At 42.3% G+C, this 10,131-nt stretch overlaps 1 pseudogene; it reads right to left on the reverse strand.

The window, feature by feature from the left end:
• Positions 1–7,535: 7,535 nt before the first annotated feature.
• Positions 7,536–8,470, reverse strand: LOC118991443 (olfactory receptor 8B12-like; annotated as a pseudogene).
• Between the last annotated feature and the right edge of the window lie 1,661 nt (positions 8,471–10,131).

Here is a 10,131-nt window from a genome sequence, read left to right on the forward strand (position 1 = left end):
GGGCAGTCTGGGAGGGAAAAAGAAAAGAGTTGCTCACACACAGAGAGAAAAACAACCCATTCCTGAGCTTGGTGTTTGAACAGGAAAGTGTGGAACTTAGAGGTGAGATGGCATCTCCTTGTTCCTGCATCTCTGTTTTTAGAGTCCCCACGGGGCTTCAACCATCCTAGTATCTTTTGGTGGGTGAAATTTGCCTCCAGAGTAAGGGCTCATCCAACTGAGGAGAAGTCCACAAAGCTCAGCTGGGATGACCGCGCAATCTTGCAGTGACCTTCTTCTGGTACTGCCTGTCCACTACAGCCCTGGACCGAGTTTTGTGTGATGTGGGTCCTTCTCTGCAGTGCTGTTGGGAAGCAGAAACCAGTTGCCCTAGACCTTCCACCTTTGGTCAGGCTGATCAGCCTCAGAAGATGAGGCTGTGTTGCCTTGAGTCTGTAGCAGGAATGGCTGTGGATATACTATATGAAAATAAAACTGGAGCAATAAGGTAAAGTTAGTAACTAAACCTAATAAAGAAGCAAGATTTGCTGAACACTAACTAAGCTTGTGGCACTGTTCTAAATGCTCTGGGGAATTTTTATTAAACCCATTGAACAGGTGAGGACACTGGGTCAAGTCATGGTCCTTCTAATTGGCAGCAAAAGAAGAACTCAGGCTGTCTGGCTCCGGGGTTCGGGCTTCTCACCCTATCCCCTCTGCTACAGCACAGACCACATCAGGCAGGTACTCACCCTCCTTCTTTCTGATTGCAGTCACAGTGCTGGACTCTGCTGGCTCCCACCCATCTCTCTCATGGAAATTCAGATGACCCTGTTGACAAGAAGAGGATACCTCAGAGCTCAGACTGCTCTGCTTCTGCTTCTCTCCTTTAAAATTCGAAGCCTTTAGGTTGTCATGGTTCTCCTGTTGAGCTGAAGAACGTGGTCTCTGACCTCCTCTGTCCCAAGCCTCTAGTCCAGCTTCCAGGGACGGAAGAAAACTTTTATAACATCCATGAATACCCAGAGACTGTAGAGTGTTATTCTGGATTAGGGACCATGGTGGCCTAGTTACAGGGGCTCCCTGGGGATCCCTGCTCCCTACAGAAGAAGAAATGTTTGTTTATGCCCTTGAGGTGCCTGACGGGGCTTTTAATGGCCTTTCGTTTCATTTAGGTTGCATCTTTTTAAGTACAATTAAGAACAAAGCACAGTGGGGAAAATAAGTCTTGTACTTTGTACATTTATTGAGCACTTACTGTATACCAGACACTGTATCTGAGTCAGCACCCTCAACTGAAGAATCCAAAGTAATGCATAAATAATTTTATCGTGTTTATTCCTCCAAAAAGCCTCATAGGTAGCCCTATTAATCTCCACTTTAAAAGTGAGGAGCACACATAGCTTGTAGATTCAAGAACCTTGCTGATCTCCTTAAGCAAACACGGGTCCTTAATGTGTGTTATTTACAGCACCCTTGTGTGTCCGGGTAGAAGTTTTGGCTAGTGTAAACTGAACACTTTGTCAAGTTGTCTCAAAAAAATTTCATTTATATAAGAACAAATAAAATTTTCTATGGCAACTTGCAGTCTACTCTCCTTACCTGGGTCTTGTATATATTGAGAATGAAAGATTTTATAGCTGGTGGATTAGAGAGGTTTTGGTACTGTGTTAATAGCAGGTCTTCTCAGGGAAGTTAGGAAATCAAAATACAAAGGCAGAACCCATCTTCCTCCATGCAAGTGCAACTACAACCACTTCACACAGGCCTGTTTGTGTGTCTGAGTGTTACGCATACCTCAGTAAGGACTTGTCTTTCCCGGCTAAGGCTCAGCAGTGATGGTGCCTCATCTTTCTATTTAGTCTGTTTACACTGAGAATTGTCCACTGCCCAGAGTAATCTAATGGATCCCCATGCCTGTTGTCAGTTCCACTAAACAAAAGTAGAAAAATAATTCATTAAAATGAAATTCAAATAAGCTGTACTTGATAACCAAGTGCAAAGAAGATGATGTGGGTTCTCTGAAAGCTCCAGGGGGATTTTGGCTTCAGAGAGTTTCCATGACAACCCCATTTCCTAGTTCACCATAAGCAGGGCTTGTGTAAAGCCACGTTACCTGATGACTTGTTGCAAACAAGAAGAGAATGAAAAAAGCTACTTAGTCTTTCCATACGTTGCCTTTCCAATACTTGAATCTCTGGGAAATGGCTTTCTTCTTTATTTCTAATTTAAACTATATGTTACACATGCCACATCTTTGGGCATGTGAAGTATTGCATACAATAAAACCTTTGTATATATGTCTCACCTATATGCATTAGGTCTCGGCTCTGTGGTAGATAATCAGAGTTGCACAAGTATGGTACCAAACCAATCCCTACATATCACAGTATTCTCAGCTTTAATAAAAAACATCCACCTGGCCAGAGAACTGAAGAGATGGCACCTGAGAGGCCTTCATGTGAAAACAGCTTCGATGAGCTTCTGAAGGACTTTGTTCACTCCCATGTCTTGAATTACCCTCTACTGATTCCTTCCAAACCTCTATTTCTATCCACATCTGACCACCCAGCAGACAGTTTTTTAATTCCACACATACAAAATTTTACCAGTTCCTTTTTTAAAAATTTTTCTCCTCCTATATTCCCTCCTTTAATAAATGACACATTTCCCACTTTATCAGTAAAAAAGTCAAATTAATTCTAACTAAAGAAGTCATGCTGCTGGTACAACCACTATGGAAAATAGTATGGAATTTTCTAAGAAAACTAAAAATGAATATGCCTTTTGACCTAGCAATTCCACTATTAGGAGTATATCCTAAGTACCCTGAAACACCAATCCAAAAGAACCTATGCACCCCGATGTTCATAGCAGCACAAATTATGATAGCCAAGAGTTGGAAGCAACCTAGATGCCCATCAGTAAATGACTGGATCCCAAAGCTATGGAACATTTACACAATGGAATTCTATGCTGCAGAAAGGAAGGAGCTCCTAACCTTTGCAACAGCATGGATGGAATTGGAAAGCATCATGCTGAGTGAAATAAGCCAGGCGGTGAAAGACAAATACCATATGATATCACCTTTAACAGGAATCTAAACAACAAAACAAACAAGCAAGCAAAATATGACAAATGACACTCAAATAAAGAACAGGCTGCCAGGGTCCAGAGGGGATCGGGGAGAGAATCATAGGGGAAAAGGGGATGGACTCACATGAAGGAGTATAAAGGACTCATAGACAATAACTAAGGTAGGGGACAGAAATGGAAGGGAGGTGGGGAGCACTGGGCTGGCAGGGCTGGGAATATAAGACAGAAAACTGTACTTGAACAAGAAGTAAATAAAAATAAAAATTAAAAAAAAAAGGAAAAAAAGAAGTCATGCTATTTCCCTGAAAATTCGTTCACAAAAGCTAATTCACTAACAAGTCAATTGATTAATTGTTGATAGATATGTATTTATTGCCATTTTATTAGTCATACTTTTTTACCCTTTTTTCTTCTTTCTTCTTAAAGAAGACCCTTTAATTTTTCTTCTAATAGTGGTTTGGTGGTGATAAAATCCTTTAGTATTTTCTCGTCTGGGAATCTCTTTATTTCTTTTGATCATTTTTAAAAATATATATTTTATTGATTATGCTATTACAGTTGTTCCATTTTTTCCTCTCTATTCTGCTACACCCTGTATTCCCCTCTCACCACCATTCCTCCACGTTAGTTCATATTCAAGCATTGCACATATAAGTTCTTTGGCTTCTCCATTTCCCATACTATTTTTAACCTCCCCCTGTCTATTTTGTTGTGGTGGAGGATGCGCGCGAGTCTCCCTGTGCGCCACAGACGAAAATAATACTACCAAGACATGATCTGCTTGGGGAGCAGAGGTGGTTAATCGCTCAAAAGAGAAAGACCAAGAGCCCCTTCCTCAATGGCTTTTATTAGGTTCCTAACACACAGGAATACAGGCAAAGCTCATCAATCAATGTCAGGTGGCAAGGATCAAACACCAGATAACATTTCAAAGAAATCTGAGGGATTAATCTGAGTCAGTGTCAGTCAGGTAAGGGGGTTGCAAAAACCTTGGGAAACATACCCATTTCCTGCTCAGACCCTTATCATACAAAGAAAAGCACTTTTAGGAATGCAGGCTTCACAGGACTTTAGGAATTCTTTCTTAGGGCTGATCACCCCGGAACCCACTCTAGCTGGCAGAGGGCTGCACCACCTTCCCCGTCATTGGTTTTTAGGTGTAAGTGGGTGAGAGCTAGCAAGTGCTTCTCCCAGACAGAAATGGGGACTCAGACTATGTCAGAATAGCTGGGGGGTGAGGGTCCATCATTCCCTCTTTGCTGCAGCTCCTCAGGTCCTTTCTTGAGGGCCTCCCAAGTGACCATGTCTGGCTTAGGTTGCCCCCTCTCTGAGGAGTTCTACTCATAATTGACTAACCGACCAAGCACTGGGGGCCAGAGATGGATGAAGCAGAAGCAGTGCTCCTGCCAGAAAGATAAGCTTTGTCTCCTTAGTGGCTCACAGTCTGAAGGTCACTCACTCAGCCTTATCCATGGGGGGCAGTTACAACTCCTGAAACCAGGCAGGGGTTCCCAACATCTCCCCCTTTTTTTGTTAAATCAATTGAAGCTAGTAAGCCTGTAAAACATACTACTTGCTGTTTTTTAATGTGATCACAAGAAAAAAACTTCCATATACATCATAAAACACAAATATATTAAAACAAGGAGGCACCCAAGGGCTGCCATAACCCAAACTTGTAAATTCACTCCATCACACCAGTTCTTAGGTTTTATCCATTATAGATTATTGTTCAGAGTATGGAACATCTTTTGTTCAGTTAGGTGTTTGATGTCCCTGAGCTGCTGGTGGAGTTCAAGCTGGAGTTGATGAATCTGTACTTTAAGGTTGGTAGAAAACACTCCCTATATGTGATGACAATTATCTTTCCAGGAATGCTGACTGGAATTCTACCTTAATGGAGTAACACAGAGTTTAGAAAAACCAGGATCACAAGTAAGCTGTTGCCTTAGGGTGAGAGCATCCTGTAGCTCTCCAAGCCAGACAGTTGCAGATTCTGTGGCAGAGAGCCGAGGAAGAATTTCCTGATCAATTTGGCTTTCTTGAATCATTTGCTGAGTAGTATTAGTGAGAAGAACATCAACCACATGCACTGTTTGAATGGATTCAGTAAGGGCTACAGATGCAGTAGTCATGGCCCCTATTATTAAAATAGAAGAAACTATGGAGGCAATAAGCATGCCTATGAATTGGTGGGTTCTGACATAGGCGAGGGCCTTACTGAGAGCACTTAATCCTCGTGGTTCAGCCTCGTCTTGGGTAAGGTTAACAGGAATCCAGGCCTGAGCCTGTTGGCAAATGACAAATATGGTGGTGAGATTCAATTGACTGACATTCGCACGGGTTAAACAGCTGGTATATATAGTACCAGGAGTAGTGGTAAAAGTATGTACAGTAGAGGTCTCATTATACACAAGCTGAGGTGCACCAGGGATGGCCACAAATAGAGAACATGAGAAGTACACACAGTAACCCAGGTACATGTAATATTCCAAATGTTAAAGAAACCAAAGGCATTGTCTTTCTTTCAGATGAGTTGAAATTGTCCTGTCTGATGGAAAACAAAAGGGAGCCCCATCTTCCAAGTAGAAGTATGCCTTGGGCTAGTATGAGTGAGACCATTTATTCTGAGAATAGGGGGTCCTGCCTGTCCTCTATGCCAACTAACTTTATTATACACTGTGAGGGGCATAGGGTTTATAATTGCCGAGCCTACTATGGCATAAGTCTTCCACTTTGCACCCCAGTTTTCTGCTACTAGAGGGGTGCTAGTGATATTGATTAATGATGGTGTTTGATCACAGCATAGTTTCCAAGTGACTGGCTTGGTTGATCCACCATCTATTTGACATAAAGGAGGATTCAGTGGTTTGGTACTATCTCCTTGCCTTTCTCCTATAAATCCTATTGGTCCAACTAAGGAAAGATTTACTGCAGGCAGAGACTGCTGAGTGGTATAATTAGTTATTGCATGAGCATACCACTTAGACATAATATGTAAGCAGAGGGTATTGGTTAACAAAGAAAAGCAGTCAGGCATATGATTAGAGACATATACAGTGCCTTCCAGAGTGGACAACCAATGATGCTTTTCCTCTAGGGGTCCATCCAGAGGGAGCCAGGTGCCTCTGGTCCACTCAGTATCATTACTAGATAAAGGGAGGCTCAGGGTTCCACCAAGTATGGAGGTTAAGCATAGGTGGGTCTATAGCCTAGCTCCAATATATATGTTCAATTTCAGAGGCTAAACCTAGCTCTCCAAGGCAGGTGAGCAGGCCCAAGATTAAGGCTACTTGGTGAAGATTGAAAAAGCAACTGAAAAATAAGCTAGGAACCTATTCTTTGGAGCATCCCTGACTCTCACTTGTTGGATAATCTGCTGTGCTCTTGTCTTAAGGGTTTTTAGGTCACCCCAAATTCCTCCCTGAGGTTGATCTGGGGAGTTGCTCCTATGAGTCTGTGTTTTCTGGTGGTGGGATGCTTCTGCCATGGTCCTTGGGGACATCTGCTTCATCTGTTCCTTCAGCCAGTCTGCTTTCTGTTTGACCTGTCTAATCCTGATGAGCTGCCACATCTCTTGCTGTGGTGGGTCTGGAATGGTAGAGTTTCACTTTTTTTGCCCGGAGCCATAGTGGTAGACCTGAGGGAACTGAAACACAAGCATATCCTCTTCCCTATGTTAATAGCTCAACCGGGTCTTCCCAGTTTTCCTCCCCTATGGGTCTTTGTATAAGACCAGAGGGTAAGGGCCTGTAGGCCAGTTTTGTTTAAAGTGTTTGTCTATGGGTGACTTCAGATTATCATCACAATTCAAAAAAATGTATGTATATATTGCTACCATAGTTAAATTTCTTGGGGATGTTTTTTGTCTCCCCCCTTCCTTGGGGGAAAACTAACATGCTACCAATTTACACACTACAAAACTCATCAGACACTGATCTTGTCATTTTCCCAAGACCTACTCAACAAAATTTTTCACGTCCTATACTCTTGCAAAATGTGATATATTAAAATTATGTTGTGCAAGTACAATAAAATTACTGTCGATCAATTTTTAATTTAGATGTACTAGGTCAACTAACATGTGAAATTACATCTTCCAAGAAAGAAATGAGGCAAAAAAACCGTGGCATAAAGAAAAACAAACTAAATTGAGATTCAAGCTAGGATTTCAGTCCCGGCTCTGCCACCAGGTAGATTTTTATATTTTTAGACTAGATGAAATGATTCTGAAACTCCATTCAATATTGTATATTGTATGATTACAAAGACTATTTTCATAAAATATAGAAGGAGGAGTTGTGGTGATGGTGAAAGAGAATAAATCCATCTGGGAGAGTTAAAACTTCCTTTAAATATAGAATACAAAAGCATGAGGTTGAATTCTTTATTGATGATAATGCTAAAATAATAACAACACTCTAAAAATTCTCACCTCTTTACTCAATTTTCAATTCCTTTCAAGAGAAAGTTATTCTGCCCAAGGTTTTCTTCATGGCTATTTTGACATCCTTGTTCCTGAGGCTGTCGAGTAGTGGATACAACATGGGGACCACAATGGTATAGAACAGTGTGAAGACTTTGTCCTTGTGAAAGGGTATAATAGAAGGTGGTTTAAGGTACACAAAGGCTCCTGAGCCAAAGTAAAAAAAAAACTGCAATTATGTGAGAACTGTAGGTACTAAAATCTTTGGATCTGCCTTCAGTAGAACTAATGTGTAAAATGCTAGAAATAATGAAGCCAAAAGAGAGAAAAATGGTCACAATGGGCACCACAATGCTAAAGGCCACAAGAATAAAGACCACCAGAGTATTCATGTAAGAGCTATTGCAGGAAAGCTCAAGGAGGGGAAGGATATCACACATATAATGATTGACAAGGTTTTCTGCACAAAAGGTCAGAAACAGCATGTTACCTGTATGCCCTATAGCCCCCAAAATTCCCATTCCGTAGACACCCAGCAAAAGAAATAAACACACTTGAGGAGATATGGTGACCATGTACAACAGTGGTTTACAAATGGCCACATAGCAATCATATGCAATTCCTGACAGGACGAAGCATTCAGAAATGACAAAGAAACAAGAAAAACAGCTGAGTCATACACCCTGTGTAGGAGATGATGTTTTTCTTTGAGACAAAACTCATCAGCATTTTGGGGATGGTGGCAGAGGAGTAACTGAAGTCAATGAAGGACAAGTTGAAGAGGAAGATGTACATGGGAATATGAAGATGAGAGTTCAGCCCAATCAGTATTATCAAGCCCCGGTTCCCTACCATGGTGACCACATAGAAGCCCAGAAACAGGAAGAAGAGAGGGAGCTGGAGTCCTGGCTGGTCTGTTAAGCCTGCAAGGATAAACCCTGTCACAGGGGAGGTGTTATCTGCAGCCATCCTCCTCTGGGACTGTCTGGGAGGGAAAAAGGAAAGAGTTGCTCATGCACAGAGAGAAAAACAACTCACTCCTGAGCTTGGTGTTTGAACAGGAAAGTGTGGAACTTAGAGTTGAGATGGCATTTTCTTGTCCCTGCATCTCTGTTTTTATGGTCCCCGCATGGCTTCAACCATTCTAGTAACTGTTGGTGGGTGAAATTTGGCTCTAGAGTAGGGGCTCATCCAAGTGAGGAGAAAGTCCACAAATCACAGCTGGGATAACCCTGCAACCTTGCAGTGGTGACACTCTTCTAGTACTGGCCTGCCCTCTATAGCCCTGGACCCAGTTTTGTGTGACCTGGGTCCTTCTCTGCAGTACTGTTTGGAAGCATAAGCCAGCTGCCCTAGACCTTCCAACTTAGCTCAGTGCTAGTCAGACCAGGAAGATGAGGCTGTGTTGCCTTGAGTTTGTAGCAGGAATGGCTGTGGAAATATTATGTGAAAATAATACTGAAATAAATAAGGTAAAGTTATTAACTAAACCCAAGAAAATAGGAACATTTGCTGACCCCTAACTATGCTAGTGGCACTGTTCTAAGTGGTCTGGGGCATTTTGATTAAACCCATTGAACAGGTGAGGACACTGGGCACAAGTCCCAGTCCTTCTAAGTGGCAGCAGAGGGGGAACACAGGCTGTCTGGCTCTGGGGTTCAGGCTTTGTACCCTAATCCCACTGCTGTAGCACAGATCAGGTCAGGCAGGCACTCAGCCTCCTTCTGCCTGCAGTCACAGTGCTGGACTCTGCTGGCTCCCACCAATCTCTCTCATGGAGACTCAGATGGTCCTGGTGACATGAAGAGGACAACTCAGAGCTTGGACTGCTCTGCTTCTGCCTCTCTCCTTTAAAATTCAAAGCCTTTAGTTTGTCTTGGTTCTCCTGTTGTGCTAAAGAACATGGTCCCTGACCTATTTTGTCCCCAGCCTCCAGTCCAGCTTCCAAGGATGGAACAGAACTTTTATAACATCTGCAGAAAACAAGAGACTGAAGACTGTTATTCTGGATTAGGGACCACAGTGACCTAGTTACAGGGCCTCCCTCTGGATCCTTGCTCCCTAAGGAAGACGAAATGTTTGTTTATACTTTTGATGGTGGCTGATGCGACTTTTAATGGCCCTTTTCTTTTATTCAGGTTACTTTTTTTTTAAGTACAATTAAGAACAAAGCACTTGGAAAAAGTGTTCTTGTACTGAGTGCTTACTGTATACTGACCTCTGTATCTGATCCAGCGCCCTCATCTGAAAGACCCAGAGCAACTCATACATAATTTACCGTGTTTTTTCCTCACAATGATCTCGTAGGGTAGACCTATTTGTCCCTACTAATAACACATGAAAGAAACATGAAAGTGCACTGTAGAAAAGGAAAGCTGGGTAGCTGGGGAGCACACAGGGGAGAGTGGCTAAAAGGCTAAGTGTTAGAGATTCCAGTTCAAAAGCGGAATCTGACAGTTGAGCAATGACTTGAGAGAGTCATGAAAAGTCTTTGCTTAATAATAACACCAGTTACTGTAATGAATGGCTGGGTGCAATGCCTTAATACAGCACCTTCCCCAGGCATCAGGGTTTTGCCCCACACTTTTATACAGTACTCCAGCCCAAATTATCACTGTGGGGAAAGAAAT

The sequence above is a fragment of the Sturnira hondurensis genome, unplaced genomic scaffold (genome assembly GCF_014824575.4).
Source record: "Sturnira hondurensis isolate 20B ecotype Veracruz unplaced genomic scaffold, ASM1482457v3 Scaffold0007552, whole genome shotgun sequence".
NCBI classification, from domain to species: Eukaryota; Metazoa; Chordata; class Mammalia; order Chiroptera; family Phyllostomidae; genus Sturnira; species Sturnira hondurensis.